The sequence below is a fragment of the Sus scrofa genome, chromosome 15 (genome assembly GCF_054392235.1).
Source record: "Sus scrofa isolate SSC_HxYL_T2T_F1_AM1 chromosome 15, Sscrofa_HxYL_maternal_Yorkshire_Landrace_v2.0, whole genome shotgun sequence".
In the NCBI taxonomy this organism is placed as follows: Eukaryota; Metazoa; Chordata; class Mammalia; order Artiodactyla; family Suidae; genus Sus; species Sus scrofa.
The window spans coordinates 60,898,806-60,923,652 of NC_139397.1; the positions used below are offsets into that span (position 1 = coordinate 60,898,806).

Consider the following 24,847-nt stretch of genomic DNA (forward strand, 5'->3'; position numbering starts at 1 on the left):
TACACCACAGCTTATGGCAATGCCAGATCCTTAGCCCACTGGACAAGGTGCATTGTCATTTTTGTACCATATGGAAAATAAATGGACTAATTCCAAAGTAAAAAATAAGCCCCACTTTCATTCACATTTCCTGAGTTACTCATCCAAGAATTAGAAGCTTCCTCTTTGTGTAGTGAGTAGTGCTCAAGAGTGATAGAGAACTTGAATGAGAAAATGTTATTTTCTTTTTTTCCTTATTTTGTTTTTGAAATTTGGGGGTAAACTGCAAGCTACTTAGGAGTATTTCTTTTTCTTTCTTTCTTTCTTTTTGATTTCATTTCTCTCTCTTCTCCCTGACCTTACATGGGTGTTGAAATTCAAATCACAAGAGTAAATAACAATCACACTCCCATTATATATATAAGGGGACTCTAAGGGATGTAAAAATTTACAACATGATTTCTGTCTGAAAAAGTTTATAGCCTTGTTTGGGGAGATAAAACATACCATATGAAAAGATCATGATGTAAGATTTAAACAAGGGCTCAAGCAAACCATAGATGGATTGTTACATAACATGGAAACAAATTAATTGCTTAAGGAATTCCATTAGCTCTAACTACTATATGAACTTGGAAAAGAGAGGGATCTTTTGGCTTTCCAGTCAAGATGGAGGTAGGAGCTAGGGGGGGAATGAACGATTTGAACAGAGTGTGGGTAGTATAGTCAATCTGGATGTAAGAAGTAGTGCTAAGAGTCAAAGGAGGAGGAAGACCAAAACCAAGCTGGAACAAGATGGGCCTGAGAAAAAGTGAGATGAACAGAAGGTTGGCGATCATCTTTGACATTTTGCTAAATCAGGTGGCAAAGGCACAAGAATAGGCAAAGTCAATCTCTGACCAAGCTTGATGACGCTGGATTGAGGACTGGGAGAGGCAGGAAAGGCAGCTGCCCAGAAAGTAGATGAGGCTTTCTGAATGCAGGAGATATATACTGATTGCAACAGAGGCAAAGTGAGCATGTCCACACGTACACATGCGTGAAAGAGGCTCGGATACCTGAGAGCATCCAGGAGACAGAGAGGAAGGAGGCCAAGGAAAGACACCTGACTTTCCCCAGGAGAAGCTCAGGCACAAGAATGACTGGGACAAATCCAAGATGCTTTGGAGAAGGGTTTTTACTAGAGTCTGTATCTACAAACAAGCAAAATCATCCCTCCATGGAGGCAAAAATCTAGGGACATTTTATTATCTAATGTAGGGTTTTATTCTCCAAGGCCAGGGTGATTTTGGCTTGGGCATATTTGACAGTCTGGAGACATTTCTGGTCTGACTGGCATCTGGAGGGCAGGGATGATGCTAAATACCCAAGAGCATGCAGGAGAATCCCTCACAACAAAGAATTATCTGGCCCCAAATATTGAGTGCCAAGGTTGAGAAACTTGCTCTAGAGGATCCCAGTAAAAACAGAACACTATCTTAAAAATAAACTACATTACTTAGTTGCAAACTAGAACTATACAGTTGAAATGGTTAGCATTACGCATATGCTAAACATGAATTTAAGCAATTATTATCGTGGTTAGAATTTAATGTATACATTTACTGCAAGACTCTTAAAAGAATATCTGCAGTTTCATTATCCTTTTTAAAAATAAACTGAAAATACTTCCATCAAAATCATGCCAATGGAAAGCAATGATATTCTGAGGTTATTTCTTTTTAGAAAGAAATTGGATATAATGAGTGGAAAATTGCCTTAAAAAATGGAAAGAAGTGACAACTTAATGAAATTCAGCTACTGGTCCCATTTTATACTTGTCTTCCCAAACTGCTGATGAATTCTGACCCATTTAGTCATGACAAAATGTATATCCTAAAGAATCTGTACCCCTTTGAGATGATTAATAGATATTTATTAGACAAAAAATTGCATGTCTATTATTCATAATATTTGATCTTTAAATTGGCATTAATATGCTACATTTAGATGAGTGGGGGAAACCCCAGCCAAATTATATAAAACAGCTACTGCGATGAAAGACATTCCACAAAGGGGGACCCAGTCTCAGAGCCAGTTAACACAACCATGAGTACTTTATGAGTTGCTACAGCACATTAGCCACAAACAATTTCCATCCTAGGAAGTACACTTAGTGGATCCACTGGTGCATAATAAATATTTGATCCTAATTAGACCTAATGAATGAATTTTATTTCTGTATCCACTATGCTTTGTAGGACACTCACCCACAAGTACAAAAAAAAAAAAAAAAAAGGTTTTAGGGGAGTGGGTATAGAACTATGGCCACTAACAATTTTTCATTTTCCTGAGTCATCTAATATGAGAATTGTCTGGAAGCCTTTTTTAAAAGATAGGCTGTGATACAAAACAAAACACACTATCAGGTGAACTATAAATTATATAAAGATTCAATAAGATATACTACTTTGTAATAAGGAAATCTCAAATTTCCCTTTTTTGATTTATTTTAATCTATGGAGGAGTTCAAGGTAAAATATGCTTTCTAAAAATCTAATCTGGCAAAGTTTAACTGAGGTACCTATTTGGAACTTGACAGGTTCAAGTCTGTTTTTAAAGATTATTCATAAAAATGTTCCTCTCATATAAAGCAGAAAGGGTAACTGCTTCATTGGGGGGAATGAAAAATGAATGTCTTGTGAATTTTTACTTGTGATAGAATAACTCTTATTCTCTTATAAGGCAGAAATATTTAATGAGCATTGTCTAGAAGACATATATGTAAGAAATACGTTCCAATGAAATTAAAAAGTTAAATTCAGTGGTTTTTAAAATTCTTTAAAAATCATGGCACCACTGGATCTGAGTTTCTGAAGCTATTCACCTATCTATCAAAGGAAAAAACTTCCCTTGAGAAATATATTTTCATGCATAATCACAAGATCTATTAGGATATGTTGACATATTACATAATAGAGTCATGTAGCTCTATAGTTTCCCTAACTGGATAAGGTTGGCTGATGTCCGTCATTGACAAGCCCTAGATTTTAGTGGCTAAACACAAGATGAAATATCCAGTGAAGGTCACTGGAGGGTGAGGGTGCAGGGGTGTATGTGTGTGTGTGTGTGTGTGTGTGTGTGAGGGTTTGTTGGGGAGGCCTCTGTTACAAGCAGTCATTTACAAACAGGTCTATCATCAGTCAGTTATCAGGCCCAGACCACTCTCTTGGTCTTCTGAGCAACCATGCTCTTTTCCCTTTGTGATTTACAGTCTTGCTTCCAACAGCAATCATGTCTAGTTCATGGGAAAGATTTGATTAGTGTCACCTGCATTTTTGCCTTAACATAGGGAAGAGTCACTGTTGCTTGGAATAAGACCATAGATTCTGCTATGCATAGACTATATCAAAAATATGCTCCTTGAAGTTATTGAAAAGTCACGACAAAATAACAGGCACCGAAAATACTACAAATGTGAGGAGTCTGACATGAAAGATAGTTTTCTAGTCATAAAATATACAACTTGAAGTTTGGTATAAACATCAGATCCTGAGTAACACCAGCCACATGTTGACTGACAGACATTAGCAGAGGGGATAGTTCAATGAAAATTGTCATAGAGCTTGGGAGTAGCATCAAGTCTTGAAAATCTCGATTTGACTCTCAAGTAGGGGCTAAACCATCCATTAACTTGGATCTCAAGGGCTAACAGTCTCGTCTGGACCTTCTTATCATTTGGAAAACATCACTCTGTGCAGAACACATCATTAACATAATTTTGGACTGAGAACAGTCATAGTCACTCTTTTAAGACCTTTCCTTCCAATTATATATAAGGAAGGAAATAGCTTCCCATTCTTCGTATCTCATTGGGGTAAAAATATTTTCTTTGTTCATCTCTCTGATCCTGATCTCATACACAGTTACATCTATTAAAAGACCAAATTTAACTTTGAATGTCAGAAAGTAGGTCTGAAGTAAATATCAGTATATATATGTGTGTGTATATATATATATATATATATACATATATATATATATATATATATATATTTAAGCCATCTAAAAACTCAGGGTCTATTCATTGTTGCGTGTAGCTTGGACTTTGTCTCACTTTAATTATGCATAGTCAGCCCACAAAGATTTATCTTCTGCATGTTCTTTTAGGTAATATAAGTAACATGCAGGGCTGGGTCCTAAAGAGGGTTTCCATCTCTCCACTTTGGGAATGGTTTCCTCACTGAACTGCATGGAAAATCAGGAGGGGCACTGTTCAGGGGGCCTGATCTTCTACTAGAAGATTTTAAGATATTGTCAAGTTTAGTGCACTTCTCTGGACTTCAGTGACTTCTTTTATGACAAGATAGTTAGAGCATGCACAAGCCCCTTCAAGAAAAATGAATTTGAAAAAGAAACATCTGATTGATTATGTTGTCATTTCATAACTGGCCTCAGAAATGAGACAAGAAATTATTTAAGAAGGCAGAGCGGGGCAAAATACCCTGAATGCTTTTCAAATTTTGATTTGTGGGTAGGAAAAACACACAACTAAACTGCATGTCAGACTTTAGTCTTCTTTGTGTATTCAAGCTTTTAGAGATTTTTGTTAATATTCCTTCATTGTTAATATGATGTTCAAGAGAATTCAGAAGCTAATGGCTTTTTTTTTTTTTTTTTTAGGGCCGCACCTGTGGCAAATGGAAGTTCCCAGGCTAGGGGTCGAATTGGAGCTGAAACTGTCTGCTTACCCACAGGCACAGCAATGTAGGATCCAAGCTGCATCTGCAACCTACACCACAGCTCACAGCAACACCAGATCCTTGACCCACTGAGCAAGCCGGATCCTTAACACCACTGAGCCACGATGAGAACTCCAGAAGCTAATGACTTTCTAAAATAATTTCAAGATATGAAAATCCCACTTATCCTTAATCCCACTTGTCATTTGCTTTGTACAAACATCACAATTCTCTTTTAACAATTATTCTGAGTCCTTGGAAATTAAACTACTGTATTAATGCCTTCAAGGTAACATAATCAAGACACAGAGGCACACTAACAGACTAGCAGAGAGAAACCTATTCGGTATAGGATTTCTTCATGTTGTATAACATACCACAGAGATAAGAGTATAAATTAGTTCAGCTATTTCAAGTACTTAAAACATCTGTTCTCCCTCCAGTTAGACCTATACAACCAGATGGTAAAGATCAGCCTTAGTTGTCTAAAACTCTTCATAATGGTGGCTTTCTTGTTTTACTCTTCTTATAGGAGTTGTTTGCAAGCAACAGCTTATACAAATTGGTTGGTTCACGAATGTGGTTGAATGTAATAAATGGAAATTGCTATAGATTGTTAACATAGAAGTTTATGACCAGAATATCATGTAATTTTTCACACAATTAGTAACACTGGTGGTGCGGAAATGCTCAGGCTCTAAACAACAATTCACAGATTACCAGTCAATCAGCATAATTTTGCTTGTGTTATATTTCATTTTTTGGAGTAAATTCATTTATTGGTACCCATTTTATATAGTTCAGTGAGGTAATCTACAAGTATAAAATCATTTTTCTTTTGGCTATCACCATGGTCCATGTAAATACCCAACAGTCAGAGATGTCTACAGAAACATGCCAGGTAACATGGTTAGGTTTACAGACCTGAATACACATATTTCATTAAACACTGGCATTTGTGTACTCAAGTGGTCCAGTGGCTTTGGATTATATGACTACTGGGCATGTGGAATAAAAATAATGTGGAAGTTTAAATCCATTGAAAGGGAATCAGTCATCAATAAAAACACTTCAGTTTTTTAAAATTAACTATCATGCGAAAGATTTTCCAGAATTATACCACTCCACCAAACTGCTCTTGTTAGCGTCACTAATAATTTCCCAAATGTGAAATTCACTAGCCGAATCTCAGTTGTCATCTTATTTTATCCTGCTCCTCCTCTGATATTTTTTCTCTTGTTTTCTAGTGGACTTCTCCCTCTTGCTTATCCTTTCTTCTTAGGTACATCTTCTCAGGTTCATAGGCTGGCTTCTCTTCTTCCTCCTGACCTGTCAATTTTGGAAGGTCCCAGGGATCTAATACCCATGGAGAACCAGTCACTTCTTGTTACCCCTTCCATCCCCACCCTGTCCAAAGCTATCATCCTTGATCACCTGGTTATCACACTAGCTTCCTACTTAGTCTCCCTGATTCCATTCTTCCCTTCTTACAGACTATTCTCTATGAAGAGGCCAGAGTGATCCCTTTATAACATGAGTGCCTTTCTTGTCTCATCTTCCAATAGCCTCTCTCTTGGCTGCAGCTGTACCTCAAACAGGGAAGCCCTGGCTGCCTTGAGGGGCATTGCTGGGGCAGTTCCTTCTGCCTAGAACATATGTTGCCAAGAGAACCATATGGATAACTCCTTACCTCCTTCAAGTTCTTTGCTCAACATTTAAAATTCTAAGCTGCTCAGTCTCCAACACATTCTCCAGATTCTCTTTACCCCATTATATTTTAAAAGTGCTCTGTTACTTTCTTACCTACAATTAAATTACTTCTTATGTTTATCTTCTACTGTTTGTTTTGTTCCATGGGAATGTAAGCTCTTTGGAGGAAGGGATTTTTTTATTGGTGTTGTTCATTGATGTGTCCCAAGCTCTCAGAACAGTACTTGGCTTAGAAGGTGCTTGTATTATATCTGTTTGAGTGAATGATGGTACTGTTTCTAGAGTGATGAGAATGTTGGTCTTTCTAAGTCTAGAAATGTAGCAGTCCTGTGGGATGCCAAAAGCTGGAGAAAGGATAACAGTTCCTTGGTTAAAGATATGAAATAGGAGTTTAAAATATTTTTGCCTAATACAAGGAAAGCACCTTTTAAGTAACAACTTCAAAGAGTGATTGCTTTTTTCTCAGTAAATCTAATAATGCTACGCTTTATCAGGTTCATAGATGAGGGTAAGGGGTTCCATTGATATGTCTAGAAATCAAATATTGTGTGTGTGTGCGTGTGTGTGTGTGTGTGTGTTGGAAGGGAAGAGGGGATGTCTTTTTCTAAGGTTGAGCTACATGACGTAGGATATGACATATTCAGTGACAGTGGGTAGAGAGAATATAATTATACCAACACACCAAATCTCATAATACTGAAGGAGTAGAGAAAACCTAATAAACTTCTGAAAGATGAGTTTCCTATGGTTGAAAGATTTTTTTCCTTCACAGTTTTTAAAGAGTGTGAAAAATAATTTGATAAAATTTAACTGTGATTTGCATGAGTGCTCGTAGAAGTTATCCTCAAAGATAAATATTCAAAGATAGGTTTTGATATTTCAGATAGTCAATAGACTAAATCTATATTCTATAGAAATAATTATGGAATTACTTTCATGGTCTTCTCTATTATTTTTACTGAATATTGTAGCTTGGTACATTTATAGCTTGGTACATTTAACACTTGGCTGTGCTTATATTTAAGAAGAATGTCCTTACACATAAATCAGAAAGGAGGGAAGTTAGGAATTTACTATTAAAACTGACTAGTATTTTAAGTGACCATGGATAATGACTTAATGCACTAAGCAATTTCATATTTACTGAATGAAAGTTTATCACGTTTTGCAGAATCCTATACTGTTATCAATAATCTAAGTCAACTTGAGCAACCACTTAAGGTTAGATCTTCAACATCTATAAAATACTCTATGCCACAGCACTTTCATATTCCTATGGAGCAAATTTCTGTTTTCTACTGCAAGTCGGCTCATTGAAATGGCATATGCTCAAGGGTAGCACAGCTTAGGGGACTTCAACAGATGTTTTGATTCTACGTTTCAACATTTCTCTATTGCGCATCCATGCCCAGATTTCCCAGCTCTCAAGTTCGACTTTTAAATCAGGAACAACTATCTACGTACTTTGTTTACTACTCATTGACTTGGAAGTGACTCATTGCTTATCACCCTCTTTCACTCCTTTTTGTTACTTCTTATGGCTCAGCCAAACATCAGGGAGGAAAATTATGAATAATTACCAAAAAGTATCTGTACAGATATCCACTTCATGATTTCAAACAGAATTTTCTAGACCAATACTAATCCCTGGAAAAGAAATATCATGAAAGTGCTTAGCTGCCTTTTGCAAATCTAAGTTCATGAACAGTTGCAGAAAAGTAAAAATGTGTAGTGCATTAAAAACCATGTTTCACTTTTTTCGTTGCATGCAGATATTTTTGTTGGAAAACACTAAAATTCTTAAAGTAAGCTAGCCTCACTGCAGATTTCAAAAATGTGAATGAAGGTATAAGGAGCAGAAGAAAAAATTGTTATCAAGCCTACTCTAAATAATACTATTAAAGCAGAAAATATTTTAAATAATTGCCATTTCAGATACATAATAAAAATTGACAGCTATCACTCCAACCACAGATTTGATTCACACACACACATATTTGTGTTGGTCTATGGAGGAAATGTATATTTTATGTTGAAATTATGTATTTCTTTGAAATGTGGTTCAAAGTGAGGAAGAAAACTTTAAACATTTTCTTTCATGCTTTACATGCCTCAAAACAAACACCTGAACGTATATTAAAATACTTGAATTCAGAGCTGCAATCAGTAAGGCCTTTATTCATTGAGAAATTTTGTTTCAATATCCTTCTTGTTAGATCTTTCCTTGGATGTTTATCTTGAAAATCCTACTCAAAGCTCAAATAAGTTTTTCTCAAAGTCACATTCATCTTTCATAGATCATTTTGGAAATCATACTCGTTCAATATTTAAATAGTAGCAAATACAACACTATCTCTATAATCCATGGAAAATCTATATATACTGGTGCAGTTAGCTATCATTCTAAAGATATTTTCCTCAGGAGACAGAGTCCATCACATAAATTCACTTGTATTTGGAGGGTGGATGTTTACAGTGATGCCGACGTATCTGTTTTTGCCCATATTTCTTTATTCTTCATCCTCAATTGCTTACAAAAGGGGCTGTCACTCTTGGCACAGAAAATGCTTCTTCTGGAGTTCCCGTGTGGCTCAGTGGTTAACGAACCCGACTAGGAACCATGAGGTTGTGGGTTTGATCCCTGGCCTTGCTCAGTGGGTTAAGGATCCGGCATTGCCATGAGCTGTGGCATAGGTCATAGACGTGGCTCAGATCCTGCGTTGCTGTGGCTGTGGTGTGGGCCGGCAGCTACAGCTCCGATTAGACCCCTAGCCTGGGAGTCTCCAAAAGCTGCAGGAGCGGCCCTAGAAAAGGCAAAAAGACAAAAAAAAAAAAAAAAAAAAAAGCTTCTTCTGATTGCTGCCATAAGTAATTCACCATCCTGATAATTTCACTAAGTTCCAAATTTAGTAGTTTTGTTATTGACCCTTGGTTCTCAAAATTGTAGATTCTGCTTTTATAGCCTCTTCATCTTTCTTTCATGACCTTTATTACAATTCTAATTATTTGATTCCTTAGCCAATTGCCTTTCAATAGCTATCTCCCGTTGCACGAGGGAGAGTAAAGACTAGTCCACAGTGACCATCACAGAGACCAGAATGGATTATCAAGTAAACTCTTAACAAATGATTATAGATTAGATGACATAAAGAGCAATGGTGCCATAAATGTTAAAAGATCCAGAAGACTGGTATTTAGAATTTCTCCCTTTACATCATGCTATTCACATATAGTTGTATTTACTTAAATTATGACAATAATTCAATGATTGGGACATTTCTGCTGTTCCAGAATATAACTCCATCACTTGTTTTTGTATTTTTACTGAAGATTGTAGCTTGGTACATTTATAGCTTGGTACATTTAACACTTGGCTGTGCTTATATTTAAGAAGAATGTCCTTACATATAAATCAGAAAGGAGGGAAGTTAGGAATTTACTATTAAAACTGACTAGTATTTTAAGTGACCATGGATAATGACTTAATGCACTAAGCAATTTCATACTTATTGAATGAAATACTGTCATAAGGATCTTTTTATATTGTTTTAGTCATGTCTTTTTAAATATGTAGCTTTGAAGATATTCACATTTTTTTAGACTTGAGTGGCTATCATCAAAAAGATAAGAAATAGCAAGTCTTGTTGAGGACATGGTGCACAGAAATCCTTGTGCACTGTTGGTCGAAATGTAAATTGGTGCAGCCACTAGGGAAAACAGTACAGAGGTTCCTCAGAAAATTAAAGTCATTTATTTCTTAAAGATTTCTTTCACTGTTATCTATGAATCATATGGTGTTTCTGATTGAAAACTTTGCATTCTGGCTATGGTCCAATTTTTTAAAAGTTTATCATTTAGCATTTACCTACACCCTTCACATCAGTACACAGTAAGTGGCAATGAAACAGGTGATTTGCAAACATTGTCATTGCTCTGTTAGGAGAATCAGCAAAAAGGTTCTTTAAGAGAAGTAAAGTACTGACATTGGATCTCTGTTTCATGACTGGCACAGTAAGCCACACCCCATTCTTACTAAGGAGTCTGGAAAGGTTGCCAGCTCTGCCTTTTATCTGGGAAAACAGAGGGCTATTTATGCCTGAACACCATGTACTGACTTTACTTCCATTGGTCGACATAGTCATCTTTCCTGGTCCTTCAGCCTGAAGAGAGAGCAAGGTGAATGTACTTGCTATATGGTAGAAGAATTTGGGAGATGGGAAATGTATATGCAAAGCTTGTTTATTTTGGTAAAACAACTCTGGTTTCAAGGGATTACACGGGAAGGCAGAGAGAATGGATGTCAAGAGTGATCCGATAGTAGTGAGAAATCCTAGTAAAGAATGTTGCAGTGGCCTTTACACTAGGGAAAGGGGGGGTATTGAAAATGTGTGTGTGTAGATAGAATTAACAACAGTGACTAAGCTGATAATGGAGGAAATTTTGAATGCTTGTTTAAGATTCTAATTCTGAGTAGCTAGGTGATACAGTTATTAAAATGTAGCCCTGGGGAGGAAGAACACGTTGGGATTTGGAAGATGATGAGTTTTAAAAGCATTGAGTTTGAAGCACACTGAAAGTATTCCTATGTTATATTTTCCGGTTACCTGGAAATGTGAGTTTGGAACTTGTGTGATAGATCAGGGATAGAGACATAGTTTTTTGTTTTTTTGTTTTCTTTCTAGGGCTGCACCTGCAGCATATGGAAGTTCCCAGGTTAGAGGTCGAATCGGAGCCACAGCCACCGGCCTATGCCACAGCCACAGCCACAGCCACAGCAACACCAGATGCAAATCATGTCTTCGACCTACGGCAGAGCTCACGGCAACTTTTGGCAACGCTGTATCCTTAACCCACTGATCGAGGCCAGGGATGGAACCTGCATCCTTGTGGATACTAGTCAGGTTCATTTTCGCTGAGCCACAACTGGAACTCCCAGACATAGATTTCAAGATTTTCATAAAGGAGGAAAAGTGAAATTTCTGCACCGAGATTGACCTACAGAATGTCAGAGTGTAAAAGTTTTAAACCTCAAGCCCCATATGATTTATATATCACGGTGAAGGGAGTCTTTAAGAAGTAAATGACTGAAGCAATATAAAAAGATCCTTATGACAATATTTCACTCAATAAATACGCAATTGCTTACAGTATTAAAAGTTATTTATGATCACTTAAAACACTATTTGGTTTTACTAGTAAACTCCTAATTTCCCTCCTTTCTGATTTGTATGTAAGATTCTTCTTAAATTAATAAGCACAGCCAAGTGTTAAATGTATGAAGCTATAATGTTCACTAAAAAATTCAAACTGGCCAAGTGTTTTTACACATATGCATTTATGCAGTCATTTGCAATATTAGTGAGAAAAAGGATGTATGTGAATATGTAAAATTATGATTTAGGTACAAGTGATTATTTAACCCTCAATCAATGATTTTTATTTAATTTCAATACCAAAGTAGATAAAATACTGTAAGGAGGATAAAAAGTCTCACTGCAGTCTAGTTTTCTCACCTTAGCACAAATATTATCACTTTATTTCCAGACAAGTTTTTACAAGTTTTTCACAAGCTGTAGTTATTATGTGATGGATCTCACTACATGAGGCAAAGCCCGAGTGCCAACTTTAAATCAATTTTAAATATGAAATACATCCACTTATTTTTAAAGTAAAGTAGCTCAAGCACAAACTAAAATGAAATCTATTTTATACTGAAGACGAGTAGTCAACTTTAAAGAAAAATTTTTTTTTATAAAATCAGCTTTAATTATTCTTTCTACAGAAAAATCATCTGTTACAGAATTTACCATTTCACTCAGTTTTTCAGTCTTTTACTCGGTTTTTTAAAGTTTCTCGTCATAAGCCACAGTCCTTTGTGATATCAAGATAAAGTTTAGAAGCTCGTTTACATCTACTATTGTTTTTTTTTTTTCTGCCTTGAATGAAAATGATATTTGATAGAAAGAACAAATTTTAATTATTTATTTTTATGTCCAAAATCAATAGTAAGTGATTGATTTTTGTAGTAAACACTTTGTAAGCACTTTTTTATGCTATAACAGTTTATATTTCAGGTTATAAAACAATTCATAAATAAATATAATACAGTATTTTATTTATTTAAAAATTTACTTAAATACATTAAAAATATAAAAAAATTATATTTCAAATTACAAAATGATTTTTGTCAAAAGCAATTTGATTTTTTTATTTAAAATAAGCCATGGAGAAGTGATACTTCGTAAGCTATCTACTTCTCCTCAAGGGTATCATTTTACTTCCCTGTACAGTCAGGAATAATGACCTCCTTGTACATCAGAATGAGGCCTGGATCTCTTAGTTTGACATTTGACATCCTTCTTGAATTAGCACAAAACTTCCTCCACTGTCTATCTCCAGGACTGCTCTGCTCAATCCTTTAGTACAGGCTCACTTTTCTGGACTACTCACAGATGTGCACATGAAGGTCAACCAGATGCCACCATACCTTCCAACACTTGGCCCAGCCAGTACCACAAGGATGTGGTTTCTATTGTAACTGCACATTTAGATGGCCGTATTTGGCTTTGGATAGTTTTCCATTCTTAACTGTGGTCTTTAATCTCACTATAATAACAATTTTTAAAAAGTGAATACTTTCATGGTAAAACAGATAAATGTGGAGTAGAAAACATTTTTGATCTATAAATCAAAACTGTATTTGTTAACTCTTCTTGGTTATATGGTCATTAAATTCATAGAAAATGTACCAATGTATAACTTTTTCAATATCCTTAGGTATTTTTAACAGTAAGAATTTGTTCTGAAAGTTAAATGTTGCATAGTTTTAAAATACTTAAATGGTCAGGTCAAACAAACACAAAACTTCTGAACATTGCTTGGAGCTAAATTCGAAACCAATCAAATTTCTTAGCTTTGCAAAATTGAGCAAGAAAACCACTGAGCTGAATGCATGTCAAGAGCAACGTCTCTACTAGAATTAAATCAATTCAAAGTTGTACTTGGATTAGTATTTGCAACGGGTCAAAATAACCAAAACGCAAGTCTTTAAAAACACATGCTGGGAGTTCCCCCTGTGGTGAAGTGGGTTAAGAATCCAATAGCAACAGCTTGGGTTGCTGCAGAGGTGTGGGTTGGATCCCTGGCCAGGAGCAGTGGGTTAAAGGATCCAGCTGTGTGCAGGTCATAGCTACAGCTCAGATTCTATCCCTGGCCCAGGAACTTCCAGGTGTGCTGTACTTTTGTTTTTCCATAAAACTAAATTCGATTTCTTTTTTCAAGCCCAAATTTATCTTTAGAACAAGAGATTAGTGTTTCCATCCGATCTTTTCTAATGCTGAATTGACCTTTCAGTAGAGAGTACATTATTTTATTTAAACCATGTCAAGTTACTAACCTGATTCTTTTCATTGACCTGCATCCTTGGTTTTGATCAACCAAGTCATAACTACTGGTTCTTTATACCACTGACACATACTTGTCTTTCTCTGTAATCCTCATCCCTTTTTTGCTTATGTTTTGCTCTTAGTGAAGCATAGAAAGTCAAAAGTTGTTATTCCAAATAGCTCTTTTATTGCTTAGACCAATCGTCTTCTCATTATCCTTTGACTGTTATTTTTAACCTGTTTTAAATTTTTGTATTTTATAATGGAGTGAAATGGTACACTTTCAAAGTTCTTGACGTGAGAGCCAACATTCCACTTGCTATTACTAGCGATATAAAATGCATGATGCAAGCAATTCTGGGGGGCACCTGTACTTTGGGAACACAATGCCTGCAAAACCAACCCCATATTAATAGCAATACCACCCTATGGTACTGGAACTCCTTAGTTACTAATGTATCAATCCTGGTCCTTCAACTATAGCAAAGTTACCATATTAATGTCAGATATTAATAATAGGGGAACTTGGTGTGGGTTATATGGGAACTCTGGTCCTATCTTCACAATTTTTCTGAAAATTTAACATTGTTCTAAAACAAAAAGTTTGATTTGAAAAAATGGATATTTTGTTCTGACCTGAAGGATGGCTGTCAGGTCCATTTTATTTTTATTTTGGTATGAATTCTTCAACAGACCTCCGTTATTATTAAACCCAACTCTACCTGTGACACTTATGCAGATGTTCTTCCAACTCCGGGCCCATGGACTAGCTTTGTAATGTGCATGAATCTTACAGCCCCCAGAGCTAACTACCTTGGGATTTTTTCCTCCTTTAACAACGTAGGAATGGTGACATTTGCAAGGAAGGCCTTTGTTTCTTTTGGGAAAAGATAAGTGGAAATAGCAGGAAACAAAGATAATGCCATGAGAAAAGAAAAAAAAATAGTTGGACCAAGAGACTCTGGGAGGCCCTCTGCCCTAGTACAGAGAAAGAGTGCCCTTCTCTTCCCTCCTCTGTTCTAACTCTGGCAGGTGGACATTTCCCTGGGTGTAGAGGTGATTTAAAGGGTCACTAGGGCTTCTTACTCTCTTATTCCCCAGGATAAAGCCCAGGAATGAGAGTGGTATTAAAGAGACCTGACTTATCCCCTGACAGCTATCTTTGTAGTTAAACCTTCCAGAAAAGCCCACATATTTTGACAGTCTGTCTTGATAAAATGAAAGAAGCCTTTACGATCATGGTAGCTTTGGGATTGTTATTACTAAAGCATATTTTCAGTACTATTTCTTATTTCAGAGTAAATAATAATATCTAAGTAACAAACAAAAATTTAATTAGAGAATGATGACTTTCTTGCTTCCAGTAAATAACCATCTTTGGTCTGTCAGGGGAGGCACCATATTTTATGTCATCATGGTCTGATCAGACTGATACTAATTTTTTTTTTCTGTCTTTTTGCCACTTCTTGGGCTGCTCCCACGGCATATGGAGGTTCCCAGGCTAGGGGTTGAATCGGAGCTGTAGCCACCGGGGCTACGCCAGGGCCACAGCAATGTGGAATCCGAGCCATGTCTGCAACCTACACCACAGCTCACGACAAAGCTGGATCCTTAACCCACTAAGCAAGGCTAGGGATCAAACCCGCAACCCCATGATTCCTAGTCGGATTTGTCAACCACTGCGCCACGATGGGAACTCCTGATACTAATTTTTTTAAGAAAACAAATGCAATGCATATCTAAATTTAGGCTATAATAGTATATCCTTGATGAATGAATAAATATTAGGTGGATTCCATACTCTGACAGAAAATTAAGCATGAGAGAAAAGGTTTTTTGTTTTTTGTTTTTTTTTTTTTTTTTGTCTTTTTGCTATTTCTTGGGCCGCTCCCGCGGCATATGGAGGTTTCCAGGCTAGGGGTCCAATCGGACCCATAGCCACCGGCCTACGCCAGAGCCACAGCAACGTGGGATCCAAGCCGCGTCTGCAACCTACACCACAGCTCACGGCAACGCTGGATTGTTAACCCACTGAGCAAGGGCAGGGACCAAACCCGCAACCTCATGGTTCCTAGTCAGATTCCAGATTCGTTAACCACTGCGCCACGACGGGAACTCCGAGAGAAGAGTTTTTGCATTCTTAAATGGCTGGTGAGGCCGTTTTTGAAAGAAGAATGATTTTATGACTTAAAGAAACATCTGCATATGCAAAAATTTAGAGTTTATTTTCAATCTGATATCTTCATCCTTTCCTTTACAATTTTTTATTAAAGTATAGTTGATTTACAATGTTTGCATCAGTTTCTGCTGTACAGCATAGTAACCCAGTCATATACATATATACATTCTTTTTCTTGTATTATCTTCCATCACACTTTCCTTTTTCCTATTTTATTATAGATGATGGTTGTTTCCAAAATACTCAATTCTTTATACTTTGATATGTTTGGTGAGAACGTTCATGTAGGATGGTCATGAATTGTTTTCTCGTATTTTCTTTAGTAACTTCCATTGAGTATCTTCCTTTCCTCTGCTCTCTTGGGCCTTTAGTAACTTCCATTGAGTATCTTCCTTTCCTCTGCTCTCTTGGGATAGTTTGGGGATATAAAAATCAGATATATATGCTGACAAATGTATACTATGAATAGTGAAGTCGGTGTTAAAATGCAGCTTGTACATATAAGACCCCTAAATTTGTTATTTTTTTCAAATGTTCTACTTAGTATGGGATCAGTTTCAGTCATTTTACTAGTCACTTGCTAAAATGCAAACTTTAACAAAAATTTCATAAAAACAAGATTATAAAATTATAAAAATGAGAGTTGATGGCAATTTATTTTATAATGAATAACTATATATTCACTAAGTTTAATCTGACTAAAGGTCACAAATTCATTTTTATGAAAATTCTTCAAATGAATCCAGAAATACTCCAGCTAATAAAATGACATTTAATAATGTGGCTTAGCATCTATAATGGCCATAGAATCATGACGATATTTCTGAGATGGATTCATGGAAGCCCACCTACAACTATGTAGGTCTCCCAGTTGGTCCTATTTTCAATGGAGAATATTTACCATTTCTGGAATTCTAATGATCAGAATTGTAATCCTTTGGGTCTTTAATGAGAGAAAGAATACCACCCCAAATGCAATGGCCAGTCAACATGAATTTATATGGTCAATAAAAGAAAAGAATGTTTTCATTTTCAGATCCTGGACTTGGTTATTTTGGGTTTAAATGTGACAGATTTGCTGAACAAAGATCACAAATCCCCTCTTCTTTTTCAACCACTCAAAACACCACACACACCTTCACAGCCCAACCCTTTTTACTGTTCATCCACAACAGCTCTAGGTCAAGGTTTTCAGAAGCAAATTGACTCTGCTGGGTACTCCTTTATCCTCTGTAGACATTACATTAGAAGTAATGGAACTAAACTTTTCAATGCTTACAATGTTCCCTAGGAGTCTATAAGCTGAGCAGGCAAAAAAAAAAAAAAAAAAAAAAAAAAAGCTGGAAGTTTGTTATTTTTCCACCAATGTATTTGACACCACCTTTGGATAGTGAACAAAAGACATACTGTCAAGCAGATAGACCTGGACAAAATGTTACTGTTTGTTTCACACTAGCACAGAAGTATATTTAAACAAAGAAAGACATTCCAGGACTCTCCTGGGACTGACTTCCTTCAGCTGAATTATACCAACATGTTCACACCACTTGGTTCGGACTGTGTTGGAATGTAAAATGCAGACTTCTATTTGCCAATATTTTAATACCACAGCTATAAAAATTCATATTAGAATTGAATCTGGCTTTAAAATATCATAGAACAAATGGGAGTTTATTGGAAAAATGTGTGTACTCGTGAAGTTACAGTTGGAGATATGAACATAAGGGGCGTCCTTGTTTGACAGATTCTATACTTCCATAGTACAGCCTCAAAGTTGCCAGAAGTCGCCTGGTTGGGGATCAGGTTTCACATCAGGCTCACTGACATTCATGAAACTTTTGGCAACACATGGGCCAAGTTTCGAGCAAGGCTGGATAGAATACTTCTTTCATGTGGAACCTGTGTGAAACTCAGTGGTTTTGGCTAGGTTTCTCCTTGAGTTTCATATTCAAACAAACCAAAGTTTCAGAGTAAAATTAAGGGGCTAATGGAAACAAACAAACAAGAAACCCCAACAGAACAGGAAAAAATGGCTTGCCTAAGAGTGGAGTGGCCTCTCTCATGTTCCTAACCCATTTCATCTTGCTGCCCTTGGCTGTATTCCTATACATGCGTCCTCAGCAATGCCAAAATCAAGGCCTTCTAGAACTAAGGGGGAGAGAATTCTAGATCCCCCAAAGGCAGTGAAGTATATGCTCAAAATAACTGGAAGTTTTGACTGTACACACATCACAGAAATGGGATGATGAATAAACTTCGTGTAATGAAGATCTGAAAGGAAAGTTAGCAATTAAATGTCCAGGTTTTGGAAATTAAAAAAAAAAACAAACAAAAAAAAAAACTGAACAGCTCTAGGTTTTCTTACTGTATTAGTCCCAATTTTAGATCACATTGCATCTGCTCCTAATCCAGAGAGACCTCTCCCTCAGCTTACTCCCTAGCTCCACCCCTTGGGAAACGTGTCCTGCAGCCACTGGCTTCCTCCTTCCTTAACAAGGTGTGCGACGCAGGGGACACACTGTGCCAGCTCTGAGGAGCCACAGTCCTTGGCTGGGACTTAAAACGGTCTCCTGACAGGATTAGGCTCATTCTCCTCTTAACCTTCACCAGGCTCTCAGGGACAGCTTGCCGGGGAACATCAAACTCAGAATCTGCTGAGGACTTTGAAAATAACCTTTGCTTACAGCAGAGAACAAGCGAGTGACAAACAAATATCATATACACATGAGTTTTCTCTAAAATAAAGAGAACATCTAAAAGTTGATTGAATGGCTGGAAAGTGCTACCCTCTGCCTACGCTGGAGAAGTACATGTTTTTTCATTTCTTATTCCTCATTCAGCAGAAGCTTCACTAGCATAACAGACTTCTGGCTACAGAGACTTTCTCCCCCCACTCCCCCCTTTCCTTATTTAAAGTTTCTTTTCTCTCCTTTTAATTTTATTCTTTATTTTTCTTAACTTTTTTTCAAAAAGTTATTTTGGAAGATGTATGTTTAAAATGTGTATTTTCCTTTGACATGTGGTCTGTGATACCAGCAAACTTTTTGGAAACCAGACTCTGTAAATTCCAAGGACTTCAGTGTCCATGTTAAAAAGCAACAGCGAAGCCCTGAGGCACATGGTAATTTGGAGGCACTCAAATGAGGGTTGATAGAATCTGGTCCTGGGCACCATCATTTGCTGCCTGATTTTAGACATCTGCTTGGAGGGGAGCAGAGAGTTGTCATAAAGTCTATAATGGTCAGAGAAACCTGCCATAAAATAGTCTTTGCCTTTCAGTTGGGGAGTTTCTGTACTAACAAAACCTAAGACATATCAGTGAGAAAATACCGATAGATTATTCGAAGGAAATGATATAAAAACCTTAAACCAAAAAAAAAAAAAAAGACTTTTTACTGAACATAGTAAATCCCCCAAATCAAATTAAATGTTGTGTTTGAAGTTAAAGTCCACAGATCAAAGTACTTCGCAAAATGTCAAGACCAATCATAAGGTGGGGGAAGGGGAAGGCACAGAAAGCTCTCCAAAATATTATATATTGTCACATTAGAGAAACATGCTAGCCTAAGACATTCAGCCAGGTGAGGGAATCTCAAAACTGAGTCACCAGATTGTGCTAGGAATATACAAAAACCAAACAGACAAACCCAAAACCATTCTAATTCCATAATAGCAATGAACAAAACAGTAATGAAAGAATATAATAAGACAGAGCTATCTCATTGTCCTTAAAGAAAAATCACCAGTATATTTCCTTTACTCAGGTAGTTGCATCGTTTTCCTTTAAAAAAAAATGCCTTTAGAAAGTTAAAAATAAGTAAGCAGTCTAAACAAGAAAATTATGATGTCTGAAAGGTTCTGGAACAACGCTGGCAATCAGGCTTGATTAGTGTTCTGATGCGGCTCGATCACAGGCGAGTCTGTGCTGCAGGTCAGCATTACAGAGCACATTCAGCAAAGTTTAAAATTACAGCCACAAAAATGCACAGATGCTACTGCTGTATTCTGGAACACCATATTTACCTGAAAATCGCTCACAGCCCTCATTCATTTTCATGATGAACAAGTTATTTAAAAAACATGAGTCCTAAACATATCAGAAACCCATAAAATAATTCCAGAATAAAAAAAAAAATCTTACCTACAGTCAGCCGGGTTCAACAGTTGCTCTGAAGAGAGGAAGTAGGAGTCAGTGGCCTTTTACATGTGGAGATTGTTTATTTAGCCCTTTTTAAAAGGTCTTGAACTCCAGAGGTTTAAGATTAAGTCCAATCCAAGTGTCTGAAGGGAAAAAAGGCAAGAGAGAAGGCAAATAAGAGAGGAAAAGAATCCCAGCTGCTGGGTGGTGCTACTGTTCTGAGAGCATTTGAGCTATTTTCAGCATTAACAGCAGCCAGGGTTGTCTGCAAGGGGATGAAAAAACCTTGCCCGAATCGCCACACACACACCCCTCCTCGGGGCGGTGGGGCGGGTACAAACCAGGAAACCCACAACAACTTGCTTCACTGTGCAAATATTCATTTACATTTTGAGGAAAACTTCCAGCACTATTGAAAACAAAACACAACAAAAAAACTTGACTAAAATCTTAAAGAAACATGGTACTGCTATAATCCTCAAGTTCTCAAAATGATTGACCTGATTCGTTGAAAATAAGATGTTCTATTTATGCCTTTTTGAAAGGATAGATTTTTCTTCTGGTATTTCCTTGCTTGCTCATATGGGTCTTAAAAATATTTTCGATTTTTCTGGGAGGAATAGCTGCTGTCAGCCTACCCTTCTTAAGTCTGAAGACAAATGGTTTATTTCTAGCATGCACCCAAATTTCCAGTTTCACCAACTATGCTATTTTTGAAAGCTACTGGGTTAAGCTGTTGACATTTCTTATCTGCTGGCAGAGATTGGGGGCCATTCAGTGACAAGATGTAGACAGGCACCCATCTCCTGCTTCTCCCTTCGAGAGCCAATGAAGACATACTTCAGATTGGGTCGCCAACAGTGACCAACAAATTCTGAGCTTTCATTTTGTTGCTGGAACAATGAATTAAGAGCTAGACATTGTATCCGTTCATTCATGCAACAAATATTTTTGTGGCAAGTACTTCTGCATCTACTACATGTCAAGCACTCTGAAAATACAATAGTGGACAGAATTAACAATGTCTTTGCCTGGGATGATTGACATCCCACAAACACAGCAAGGAGAAAGACAGAAGTTGCTATAAACTTTTACAGCTTCTTTTCCGCATGCTGTTCAAACCATAGCAACTGGCGATGGAGATCTCTTTCTTCTCTGACTGAAGGAAGATATGCGTCATCAGACTGACTCCTGACTTCCATGGTCTCATTATGCCTTTCGCAACACCCCTAAGAGGGAAAATTAGTTACTTCCTACCAAGGAAACACTTAGGTATTTTTTTTTTTTTTTATAAAAGCCTTTATTCTCTGTAGATGAAATCCCGAATCCTCTCAACTCGCTAGTTCTCATTACAAAGAGAATGCTGGCGCAGTCAGGAAGGACTCCTGGGAGGTAAAAGGAGGTGAAAGAAGATTCTCTGATCTTGGTCCAGTGTAAAAACCACCTTCATCTGTTTTATAGTTAATACTACGAAGGTGGGTTCCCAGAGGCTCCGATCATATCTAGAAAATACTAAGGAAAGAAATAGGTGAGGAGGATTAAGAGGTACCAACTTCCAGTTGCAAAATAAAGAGTCACAGGTCTGAAATGTACAATGTGGGGAAGACGTAGCGTCAACCACCATGTACTGTCATTGTATGGCGATCCAGCAGTAACCACACTGATCGTAGAGATCATTTTGAAATATATGGAAATATTAAACCATTGTGTCCTGTAACAGGAACATAGTGTTGTAGGTCAATTATATTTCAAAAACAGAGAAATTCATAAAAGAGGTCAGATTTGTGGTTATTAGAGAGACAGGGTTGGAGGAGGGAGGGGTCAGATGAAGGCAGTAGAAAGGGACAAACTTCCAGTTATAAGATAAGTAAGTATGAGGGCTATAATGTATAACAGGATAAATGTAATTTACACTGAAGTATTTGACATATGAAACTTGTTAAGAGAGTAAATCCTGAGTTCTTGTCACAAGAAAAAAAATTTTCTGGTTTCTTTAATTGTGTCTGTTTGAGACGAGGACCATTCACTAAACTTACTGTGATAATCATGATGTATGTAAATCAAATGATTACCCTGTATACCTCAAATTTATACAGGACTGCATATCAATTATATCTGGAAAGAGAAACAAAGAGAATACTGAAGACCATGTATGATTATGTTAAAAAAAAAAAGGTCACATGACTGCTCTTTCAGTTACAATACTACAGTAAAATAGTGAACTCTTTTGGTGCAATACACCTATGTTAAAACTATGCAGATATTTAAATTAAAAAAAGAATTATAACATGTTTGAAATATCTAATCCACATTTTTAAATGAGATCAACTTTAACAAATATACAGCAGAATTATTTAAAAAAATCTCTGTAGAATAATGCATTTTTCTGTTCATTTGTTTCAAGTGGTCCTATTTTAATATATCTTAAATACCTGTCAATTTAAAATTGGATATTTACTTTCCTTGGTCAAAATGATAAATGGTAATTCTGGCAAGAAATGAAAGCCTAGCCTCAGGAAAAAAATTTTTTTTTAATTGTTTTTACTTTTTCCTCCTAGTAGTAGTTTCAAATGAAAAGGAAATGTATTTAAAAATTGGCCTTCCTTGAGAAACTATGGAAGTTAAGGGAACAGATAAAGATTAACTATTTGAGTACTAAGTCAACCATTATTTTTAAATTCCAAACTGACTGCTTTCCACACCAATACTGAGAGAAGCCCACTGCCTCACCTTTAACTATTTATTATTACACTCGTTTTAATGTCAGTCTGCACTTGGATGAGCAGGTTATGACCCTGCTGGCTGCTCCATTTAGGATGAATCCTACCCTGCCAGGTTTCCTTTGTTCCCCCAAATCCAGACTAACTAGGCAGCCTATCCATAAGACCTTTCAACAGATTTGATGTAACAGAACAGTGCAAACTGGACTTGAGGCATATCTTAAAAGGTTAGAGGATAGTAAATTTGGGCTTTTCTACTTACCCAACTTCTACGACTTTTATAAGCTATTAACACCTTAGCAATTGTACCAACTGTACTACTTTTAATCATTTTATTTAGTTTCTTTCTATTTTTACAAATAAATTGATTTAAACTAACTGGGAAGTGCTTATATTATAGTAATCTTCTTATATTGGTGAAACACTAAATAAGGCTTTGGCATAACTCTTTTCCTGCATAAAATAGGGATAATAACGGTACCAATCCACAGAGCTGTGATAGAGCTTCTATGATTATGCACATAAAATGCTTAACCAGGAGTACCTGCTGAGGCACAGTGGATTAAGAATCTGACTGCAGTGGCTGGTGTCACTGTGTAGGTGAGGGTTTGATCCCCAGCTGGGAGCAATGAGTTAAAAGGATCTGGCATTGCCACAGCTGTGGTGTAGGTCACAGCTACAGCTCAGATTCAATCCCTGGCCTGGGAACCTCCGTATGCCGTGTGTGCAGCCGTTAAAAAGAAAAAGAAAAAAAAAAAGCTTAACTAAGTAATGCCAGATACATAGAAAGCATTAAATTTAATGCTATTATCACTATAAGTCCAGAGCTTGGCTATCCAATATGGTGGACACATGTGGCTACTGAGCACTTAACACGTGGCTCATCAGAACTGAGATGTCATGTAAGTGTAAAATGTACACCAGACTTTGAAGCCTCAGTATGAAAAAGAGAATGTAAACAATCATAGTCCTTTTTTTTTTTAATGTTGATTTTATGTTGAAATCGTATTTCAGACATATTGGGTTAAATAAAATATTTGGTTAAAGTTAACTTTATCTGTTTCTTTTTACTTTTTACTTTTGGTGATAACCAAAAATGTTTAAATTGCATATGTGGCTTGCTTTGTATTTGTATTGGGCAGTGCCATTAGGTCAGTGGTTCTCAAACTCTAGCAAGCATTGGAATCACCTGGAAGTCTCGTCAAAACAGTATTTTTTGGGTCCTAGCCTTAGTTTCTGATTTAGTGTGTCTGAGGAGGGGCCTGAAATTTTGCATCCCTGACAAGTCCCCAGGTGATTCTTGACCATACTTTGAGACCCACTGGTCTTGATCCTTGCTACTCAAAAGAGTGGTCCATGGATCAATGTCTAAGTCATCACTTGGAGTCTTATAAGAAATGCAAAATCTCAAGCCATGCTCTTACTGAACCAGCAAGCAAGTTTTAACAACACTCTGAAGTTACATGTATGTACATTGAAATTTCAGAAATATTGATGTAGAGTAGTATCTCTCATGCCTGGGTACACATGAGACTTATCTGGAAATTTTTCTTAGGTACAAGTACTCTGGATCCATCTCTAGAGAATTTGTTTTAATTAATCTGGATGAAACCCAACCATCTGCATCTCTAAAAAGCTCCCCAGGTGATCCTAATGTAAAAGCAAGCACTGAGAGTTTGATAGGGAGTGGGGCCCATCAGATAAGATGCAGAGTGACCTAGAAATCAGACATGTTCTTCTTAGTGAGGGGTGGATGCTTGGGGATTGTCAGGTGCTAGGGGGACAAGACCTGAGCAGGTGGTGGACAGGGTGGAAACCACACAGCAAGGGTAAAGGCATGTTGCAGCCAGCAGGGGGCGCCTGGCAGGAGGTGCTTCATGCCTTTGTGGCTCTGACAGAGGGTCCCCAGCTGCTCTGGGTTTGGACTTTAAGGGAAGACTGGATAAAGCAGAGCATAGTCTTAGTTTTGGAGGAATGAAAACACTTGGCGGGTTATCCAGGCAGTGATGCAGGCT

The 24,847-nt window shown here is 37.0% G+C and overlaps 2 protein-coding genes across 64 annotated transcripts in view; one reads left to right on the forward strand and one right to left on the reverse strand.

The window, feature by feature from the left end:
• Positions 1-24,847, forward strand: part of CFAP96 (cilia and flagella associated protein 96) — a 487,170-nt gene that overhangs the window by 268,340 nt on the left and 193,983 nt on the right. The window lies entirely within an intron of this gene.
• SORBS2 (sorbin and SH3 domain containing 2) overlaps positions 1-24,847 on the reverse strand; it is a 324,236-nt gene that overhangs the window by 153,230 nt on the left and 146,159 nt on the right. For 52 of the 58 annotated variants that reach the window (NM_001444777.1, NM_001444776.1, NM_001444789.1 and 49 more), the window contains 1 exon segment: positions 20,116-20,255. The gene's annotated coding sequence lies outside the window, so the exon portion shown is untranslated. 58 annotated transcript variants of the gene reach the window in all.